A 9,701-nucleotide genomic window follows, 5' to 3' on the forward strand; every position below is an offset into this window, starting at 1 on the left:
TCACATGAAAAGATTAAGAAGATGGAAAGAAAAATGTAGATGGTTGAAAAGCGAACGGTGTTTCCCATATCTGTCTGAAGGCCTCTTCCAAGATGAACCTAACCTAAATGACTGAGATACCGGTCTGACTAATATTAACACACTGGCATATACAAGGGAACCAGTGGTCAATAACTTAAATCTAGATCAACAAACTGGCAAATACAAGGGAACCAGCAGTTGACTACACATAACAATAACCATTTTTTTTTTATTTTTTTTATTATTTTTTTTAACGGCATGAATAGATCTTTTGGATCCAAGCGCATGCTTCTTGTCAGCAGATTACACGATAGTTCCCACGGGTCCTGCATTCCACGCTTGCTTAGGCGACGGAAACAGGGAGAACACACGCATATTGCTATCCAAGTGTTAATACTTATTCCGATTGGTCTAACTGGTCCGGTCTAATTTTTTTTTTTTTTTTTGAAAAGGTAACTCAGTCACTCTATTTCACCCTAGCAAAGGTAACAACTTGAATCGTGTGCCCCACCAAATCACTTGAAATAAAAGAAAACTAAAAATAGAAAGTGAAAAGGACTCGACGAGATATGGCGAAACTATCATGTTATTTCTAACACCTGAGCTCTGTGCTTTTATGAATAGACTCTATAGATGTTTCCATCTAGTCAGATTGGTCCCTCAACTCCTAAAACAAAAATGTTTCCATCCACTTAGATTGGTTAGTGCTATCCTTAATAGGCGTAAATTTCTAGGCTCTGGAGTTTATTTATTACGCAACTAAAAAGTTTCTCCCCATACCCCCAAACTTAAATCTAACATTGTCCTCAATGTTCTAAAGATAAAATTAAAAACATGAACAAGGAGAAACGGTTACTATTTGAAGTAAAAGATTTATTGAAGGATATTACCGTGTTGCGTGAGATTGGGTTACCTCCCAAGAAGTGCTAAGTTTAAAGTCTTCAGCCAGACTAAGAAAGGTTTAATCTCCTCGAATCATATAGCAATAGCCGAAATAATTGTGGGTTATCGAAACCAAATAGAGCTATCACAAGTAAAAGGAATCTGCAACAAGCCAAGAAAATGAACATGTACTGCATACCCTTATCTAGTTTCCTGATTAAGATACCTATGTCCCATTGTGGTTCAGGTTCAGGTTCTATGAAAGGATCTTGATAGAAAATTTTCATTGGATGCACTTCCTCATAGCTAAGATCCAACAGTTCAGGTTTAAAAGTCTGGAAAAACTCAATTAAAAATAATAACAACCTGAATAAATGGGGATCCTTAAAGTCAATCAGATTTGACTTACACAGTTGACCACAAAGAGAGTGGTGGTCTTCCTTAAACAGATGTGTCGACCCTAATCTCCTAAAGTAATTAGGTTTAGTCTCAAAACTTAATAATTGACACATCTGAAATTTATATGTTCCCACAATTGGTAGAAAAGTATTTGGTGGGAAAACAAAGTCAATCTGGGTATCATATCCTGGGCAAACCACATCAACCAGAGGATGGGTTTCTAACGACTGAAATTCTTCCTGGACATCATGAGGTTCGGGAAAACGAGTATGAAGATAATCTTGTAAGATGGTTGAGGCATTGATGTCAAGTCCCAAGTAAGGGATCTTTCTAAGAGTTAAAGTACACGGAGAATGATGATTACCCCCAAACTTAGAGTCTTCAGTGTCTCTAGATAGACTGGTCACAACTTCCCTAATTTCTATGTCATCAGATTCTTGAAAATGGGCAATTGATTTTTCTAAGTTGTAATCTTGTGGGTGATTCTCAGGATAAACCGGTTCCTCTAAACCACCATCATATAAAGGATTATGAGAAAAAGTTTCTAGTAAAGGCTCATTAACTAAGGTGTTAATCATAGTTACTTCCTCCGATCCACTAATAAGTTCATCAAATAATGGATTGTCCAATACTATGTAGGCTAAAGGATCATGAACTACATCGTCTAAAAAGGTGGTATCCCTAATCAAATCCTCGTCCTTTTGAATAGGTGAATAATCATAAAAATTATTTGGATTTGAACTAGAAATAATATAATCACTATAAAGCTCAATTGGATTAATAGATTCCTGATCACTATGCCTACATATTTCAGATTCTTCATTACTACTATTCTCATCATCATCATCATTATAATAGCATGAAAATGATCGAACCTTATCAAAACAAGTAGTGTTACCAATTCTAACCTCGTCCTCTAAATTAGGCAAATATTCACTATTGATATCAAGGGTAGAATTAGAAACCCTATTTTGGAAATTTAGATTATTTCGAGCAGCATTAGCTAACTGTTCATTTTCTGCCTCTAAACGTGCTTGAATTTCACTGAGCATAACACTTATATGTTCACAAGTCTCATTGAATATCTTAGACCGTTGTGTACTCTCTTCTCTTGAACTATCTGCACGTTCATACTCCCTTCGAATTTGTTGGTAGGTTTCTTCTAGAGATTGAACAGGTTTATAAATGTCATAATCAGGACTAGTTTTTAAGTAATTTTCCAAAAACGCATGACTAGTACTATAATATTCCTGATTTTCTTGCTCGTAAGACCAATTCGTGTGTGGATAGTAATTGGGCTCACTATGGTATGAACCATAACCTTGAAAAGGTTGGCGTTCCCAACTACTATTCCCACCATGGTCATAAAACTGATGATGTCCATATTCAAATTCAGGTCGATACTCATTGTATTGGCTTCTATCATACCAGTTCGACATTCTTAATTGCAAGGGAATTCTACACAACCACAAACAAAGCCGACTCGACTCCACCAAAACAAACCTAAAGATTTCTAGCAAACAAAAAGCATGATGGCTCCACTTAGATTGTTTCTAGACCAGCTTCTATCTTTCGAAAGGGAATTCGTTGCAATTTGAGCAAACCCCTCTGGAATCAATCCGAGTCAAAGTAAGTTGAATTGAGGCGAGGGAAGCTCAGTGGAGCTTTGATACCCAAGGCCTCACCGCTATCACAAGGCGGCGCAGTCACGCATTCAACTCACAGAAACCATCATGAACTTTGGAGTTTGCTTAAAGAGCAACCAATATTTTTCGAACGAGTTTCCTATTAAGCTCGTTACCCTATCGGTCTCGTTCTATTCCAAATTTTAAAGCTTAGGTTCGCGTTCGGTTTCGTTTTCCTAAGGCGGGCAAGAAGAGAACGGTGATGAAATCCGAACCCTTATCTTGTTTAGGCCAGGCCTTGCCCTTTACTAGGAAAATAAAGACAGTCCGGTTCGTCCTCAAACAATTATCACCTTAAGGCAGACAGTAACCCGCTTGCAGGAGATTCGCGGGTGTTTCGATTGGACTTACCTCCCGTACCAGACGGGCGATGAACCGTTGTCGTCGACTCGGGCCACGACTCCTATGCCGTGTGCGAACCCGAGGGGCCGAGACGATATAGTAATCGTCGTCCTTCCCTGCACACAGTTTATATAATAATTTTTTTTTTTTTATAATAATACCCTTCCGTAGGGTTAAAAAAAAAATAAAGTCCAATTTTTCAAAGTCCAAAGTCCAAAATAAATAAAAAAAAAATTACAGTTTTCCTCACACACTCTAAAAAAAATTAAAAATTAAATCCTAAAATTGTCCTTTTTTTTCTTCTCTTTTCGCTTTTCGCTTTAAGGTTTTTCCTCTCCAAGTCCTTAGTTTTCACTTTGAACCTGCAAAATAAAGACAAAAAGAAACGTAAAAAGGAACAAACAATTCTAAAAAAAAAATAATAATAATAAAAACCTAAAGAAAATTCTACCTAAGCACAAATCCGCGTCGGCGGCGCCATTTGATTAAAGATTTTTCGGTGGTTGTAGTAATAAAGGTTCGAACTCTAAGATTTGTGAAGGTGAAGGATTTTTAGATTTATAAAAATTATATACAAATATAGACAAATTGGTAGAGAGGTACTGGGACTAATGATTCGGCCAATTTTCATAACATAGGGCTCAATGATTTATTCTCAACAATAATCGCTCAAAACATAAATTATATGGACTCTTATTTTGCCAAAGTAGATTTTCAAAATATTGATTGTAAGTCCTAAGCATGATGTATCAAAACACCTAAGCCAAGCATACATCAAATTAAATAACAACCAATTAATTCAAATCATATTTCAATTTTAAATTAATGCAAAAGTCTTAAAAAGAATTAATAAAATTACCCATTTATGAAGCTCGGCCTCCTCCGTCGCCCCAGTTGGGGTTTAACTCATCATAGTAAAAATTCTCTCAAAATATTTCATTGATGCTCAAAAGTGTTTTACAATGAAGAGAAATACAAGAAATTGATGTAAAACAGAACTCTGCGACCCACAGAAGGCGTCCAGAATCAACGACAGAGATGAGGTGCTGTTGTCGTTGAATAACTACGACCCACAGACGACAGTCGATTTCACTGTTGAGGAACGACTGCTGCTGCGAGTCCGTTCTTCGTGTTCTTCAGGCGTGTTAATGGCAGCAGCAGCAGCAGGTAACTTCTCTGCAACTCCTCCTGCGCCTCTCTGCTCGCCTCCAAACCTCCCCAAACTCTCGACAGCCTCTCTAGTACTCCCAGGGAACATATTTATACACCTACAGCTCGTTGAATCTCCCTCAATTACTCCATATAATTCTCTTTAACTCGGCAGTAAAGAAAAATATTCTTGGGAATATTTTCTTTCCATTCTTGCTCTGGTACGCATAGATTTCCATCCTGGTCACTCTAGAAGTGTTTAAACACGACCCACAACGTTGCTAGAGCCCTCATGCATGAGAAGAACACGCTCAAATCTTCTCCAATCCCGTGTCCAACCCGTGTTTCCCTGTTTTGCTTCCGTGAATTGTCCAGCTAATTATGGCCAAATTTGATCGAACCAAAAGCCCAAAAAGTGTTCCTTAACCTATATCACATCTTCCTACCAAGTTTGAGCCATTGAATCGCACCACAACACCTTCATTTTGTCGATTGAAATTCTGCCAGTTGATGAACCAATTTTCCCGCCAAAAAGTTTATTTGAATTTGAGAAGAAGGTGCCCCTTATCCAGAGTGCTGGGGTGCGAATAGTAATTTGGGTGGAAATAGTAATTTTGGGGTGGAAATGATAATTTTTCTGGGATCCTCCGGTACATTTCTGGGACGTTTCCGGTGCATTTCTGGGGTGCATTTCTCCGGGGTGTAAAACATTACTTATTGAGCAACTCTTTCTACACAAGGGGTATTTCTCCAAAAACACCTAAACAAACATAAAAACACCACAATAAGCAAAAATGGATACTAACAAAATACACAAAAGAGATGAAAATAGACACATAAATGCGTCTATCAAATACCCCCAAACTTATTATTTGCTAGTCCTCGAGCAAAATTTATTCTTGAAAAGTGACCGAGTTAATCTCGGGTGGGTTTATCAGAGGTGTACCCACAAAAACCAATACTCCAGACCCTAGCTATCTACGAAAAATCTTGGAAAGCACTAAAGAACCTCCTTGGTTGGCATACTTATTAATTACAGGAGGAAGTACCCTGACGCGAAATTCCAATTGATGTATACGAGTTTGCACTCAAGCATACTAAAATTCATATAAGTGACAGAGCTCTACTAAGATAGTTTCACGATGGACATCATACTCGGAGTCAGACTAATCACATGAAAAGATTAAGAAGATGGAAAGAAAAATGTAGATGGTTGAAAAGCGAACGGTGTTTCCCATATCTGTCTGAAGGCCTCTTCCAAGATGAACCTAACCTAAATGACTGAGATACCGGTCTGACTAATATTAACACACTGGCATATACAAGGGAACCAGTGGTCAATAACTTAAATCTAGATCAACAAACTGGCAAATACAAGGGAACCAGCAGTTGACTACACATAACAATAACCATTTTTTTTTATTTATTTTTTTTTATTATTTTTTTTAACGGCATGAATAGATCTTTTGGATCCAAGCGCATGCTTCTTGTCAGCAGATTACACGATAGTTCCCACGGGTCCTGCATTCCACGCTTGCTTAGGCGACGGAAACAGGGAGAACACACGCATATTGCTATCCAAGTGTTAATACTTATTCCGATTGGTCTAACTGGTCCGGTCTAATTTTTTTTTTTTTTTTGAAAAGGTAACTCAGTCACTCTATTTCACCTAGCAAAGGTAACAACTTGAATCGTGTGCCCCACCAAATCACTTGAAATAAAAGAAAACTAAAAATAGAAAGTGAAAAGGACTCGACGAGATATGGCGAAACTATCATGTTATTTCTAACACCTGAGCTCTGTGCTTTTATGAATAGACTCTATAGATGTTTCCATCTAGTCAGATTGGTCCCTCAACTCCTAAAACAAAAATGTTTCCATCCACTTAGATTGGTTAGTGCTATCCTTAATAGGCGTAAATTTCTAGGCTCTGGAGTTTATTTATTACGCAACTAAAAAGTTTCTCCCCATACCCCCAAACTTAAATCTAACATTGTCCTCAATGTTCTAAAGATAAAATTAAAAACATGAACAAGGAGAAACGGTTACTATTTGAAGTAAAAGATTTATTGAAGGATATTACCGTGTTGCGTGAGATTGGGTTACCTCCCAAGAAGTGCTAAGTTTAAAGTCTTCAGCCAGACTAAGAAAGGTTTAATCTCCTCGAATCATATAGCAATAGCCGAAATAATTGTGGGTTATCGAAACCAAATAGAGCTATCACAAGTAAAAGGAATCTGCAACAAGCCAAGAAAATGAACATGTACTGCATACCCTTATCTAGTTTCCTGATTAAGATACCTATGTCCCATTGTGGTTCAGGTTCAGGTTCTATGAAAGGATCTTGATAGAAAATTTTCATTGGATGCACTTCCTCATAGCTAAGATCCAACAGTTCAGGTTTAAAAGTCTGGAAAAACTCAATTAAAAATAATAACAACCTGAATAAATGGGGATCCTTAAAGTCAATCAGATTTGACTTACACAGTTGACCACAAAGAGAGTGGTGGTCTTCCTTAAACAGATGTGTCGACCCTAATCTCCTAAAGTAATTAGGTTTAGTCTCAAAACTTAATAATTGACACATCTGAAATTTATATGTTCCCACAATTGGTAGAAAAGTATTTGGTGGGAAAACAAAGTCAATCTGGGTATCATATCCTGGGCAAACCACATCAACCAGAGGATGGGTTTCTAACGACTGAAATTCTTCCTGGACATCATGAGGTTCGGGAAAACGAGTATGAAGATAATCTTGTAAGATGGTTGAGGCATTGATGTCAAGTCCCAAGTAAGGGATCTTTCTAAGAGTTAAAGTACACGGAGAATGATGATTACCCCCAAACTTAGAGTCTTCAGTGTCTCTAGATAGACTGGTCACAACTTCCCTAATTTCTATGTCATCAGATTCTTGAAAATGGGCAATTGATTTTTCTAAGTTGTAATCTTGTGGGTGATTCTCAGGATAAACCGGTTCCTCTAAACCACCATCATATAAAGGATTATGAGAAAAAGTTTCTAGTAAAGGCTCATTAACTAAGGTGTTAATCATAGTTACTTCCTCCGATCCACTAATAAGTTCATCAAATAATGGATTGTCCAATACTATGTAGGCTAAAGGATAATGAACTACATCGTCTAAAAAGGTGGTATCCCTAATCAAATCCTCGTCCTTTTGAATAGGTGAATAATCATAAAAATTATTTGGATTTGAACTAGAAATAATATAATCACTATAAAGCTCAATTGGATTAATAGATTCCTGATCACTATGCCTACATATTTCAGATTCTTCATTACTACTATTCTCATCATCATCATCATTATAATAGCATGAAAATGATCGAACCTTATCAAAACAAGTAGTGTTACCAATTCTAACCTCGTCCTCTAAATTAGGCAAATATTCACTATTGATATCAAGGGTAGAATTAGAAACCCTATTTTGGAAATTTAGATTATTTCGAGCAGCATTAGCTAACTGTTCATTTTCTGCCTCTAAACGTGCTTGAATTTCACTGAGCATAACACTTATATGTTCACAAGTCTCATTGAATATCTTAGACCGTTGTGTACTCTCTTCTCTTGAACTATCTGCACGTTCATACTCCCTTCGAATTTGTTGGTAGGTTTCTTCTAGAGATTGAACAGGTTTATAAATGTCATAATCAGGACTAGTTTTTAAGTAATTTTCCAAAAACGCATGACTAGTACTATAATATTCCTGATTTTCTTGATCGTAAGACCAATTCGTGTGTGGATAGTAATTGGGCTCACTAAGGTATGAACCATAACCTTGAAAAGGTTGGCGTTCCCAACTACTATTCCCACCATGGTCATAAAACTGATGATGTCCATATTCAAATTCAGGTCGATACTCATTGTATTGGCTTCTATCATACCAGTTCGACATTCTTAATTGCAAGGGAATTCTACACAACCACAAACAAAGCCGACTCGACTCCACCAAAACAAACCTAAAGATTTCTAGCAAACAAAAAGCATGATGGCTCCACTTAGATTGTTTCTAGACCAGCTTCTATCTTTCGAAAGGGAATTCGTTGCAATTTGAGCAAACCCCTCTGGAATCAATCCGAGTCAAAGTAAGTTGAATTGAGGCGAGGGAAGCTCAGTGGAGCTTTGATACCCAAGGCCTCACCGCTATCACAAGGCGGCGCATTCACGCATTCAACTCACAGAAACCATCATGAACTTTGGAGTTTGCTTAAAGAGCAACCAATATTTTTCGAACGAGTTTTCTATTAAGCTCGTTACCCTATCGGTCTCGTTCTATTCCAAATTTTAAAGCTTAGGTTCGCGTTCGGTTTCGTTTTCCTAAGGCGGGCAAGAAGAGAACGGTGATGAAATCCGAACCCTTATCTTGTTTAGGCCAGGCCTTGCCCTTTACTAGGAAAATAAAGACAGTCCGGTTCGTCCTCAAACAATTATCACCTTAAGGCAGACAGTAACCCGCTTGCAGGAGATTCGCGGGTGTTTCGATTGGACTTACCTCCCGTACCAGACGGGCGATGAACCGTTGTCGTCGACTCGGGCCACGACTCCTATGCCGTGTGCGAACCCGAGGGGCCGAGACGATATAGTAATCGTCGTCCTTCCCTGCACACAGTTTATATAATAATTTTTTTTTTTTTTATAATAATACCCTTCCGTAGGGTTAAAAAAAAAAAAAAGTCCAATTTTTCAAAGTCCAAAGTCCAAAATAAATAATAAAAAAAATTACAGTTTTCCTCACACACTCTAAAAAAAATTAAAAATTAAATCCTAAAATTGTCCTTTTTTTTCTTCTCTTTTCGCTTTTCGCTTTAAGCTTTTTCCTCTCCAAGTCCTTAGTTTTCACTTTGAACCTGCAAAATAAAGACAAAAAGAAACGTAAAAAGGAACAAACAATTCTAAAAAAATAATAATAATAATAATAAACCTAAAGAAAATTCTACCTAAGCACAAATCCGCGTCGGCGGCGCCATTTGATTAAAGATTTTTCGTGTGGTTGTAGTAATAAAGGTTCGAACTCTAAGATTTGTGAAGGTGAAGGATTTTTAGATTTATAAAAATTATATACAAATATAGACAAATTGGTAGAGAGGTACTGGGACTAATGATTCGGCCAATTTTCATAACATAGGGCTCAATGATTTATTCTCAACAATAATCGCTCAAAACATAAATTATATGGACTCTTATTTTGCCAAAGTAGATTTTCAA

This window comes from Papaver somniferum, chromosome 7 (genome assembly GCF_003573695.1).
Source record: "Papaver somniferum cultivar HN1 chromosome 7, ASM357369v1, whole genome shotgun sequence".
Lineage (NCBI taxonomy): Eukaryota > Viridiplantae > Streptophyta > Magnoliopsida > Ranunculales > Papaveraceae > Papaver > Papaver somniferum.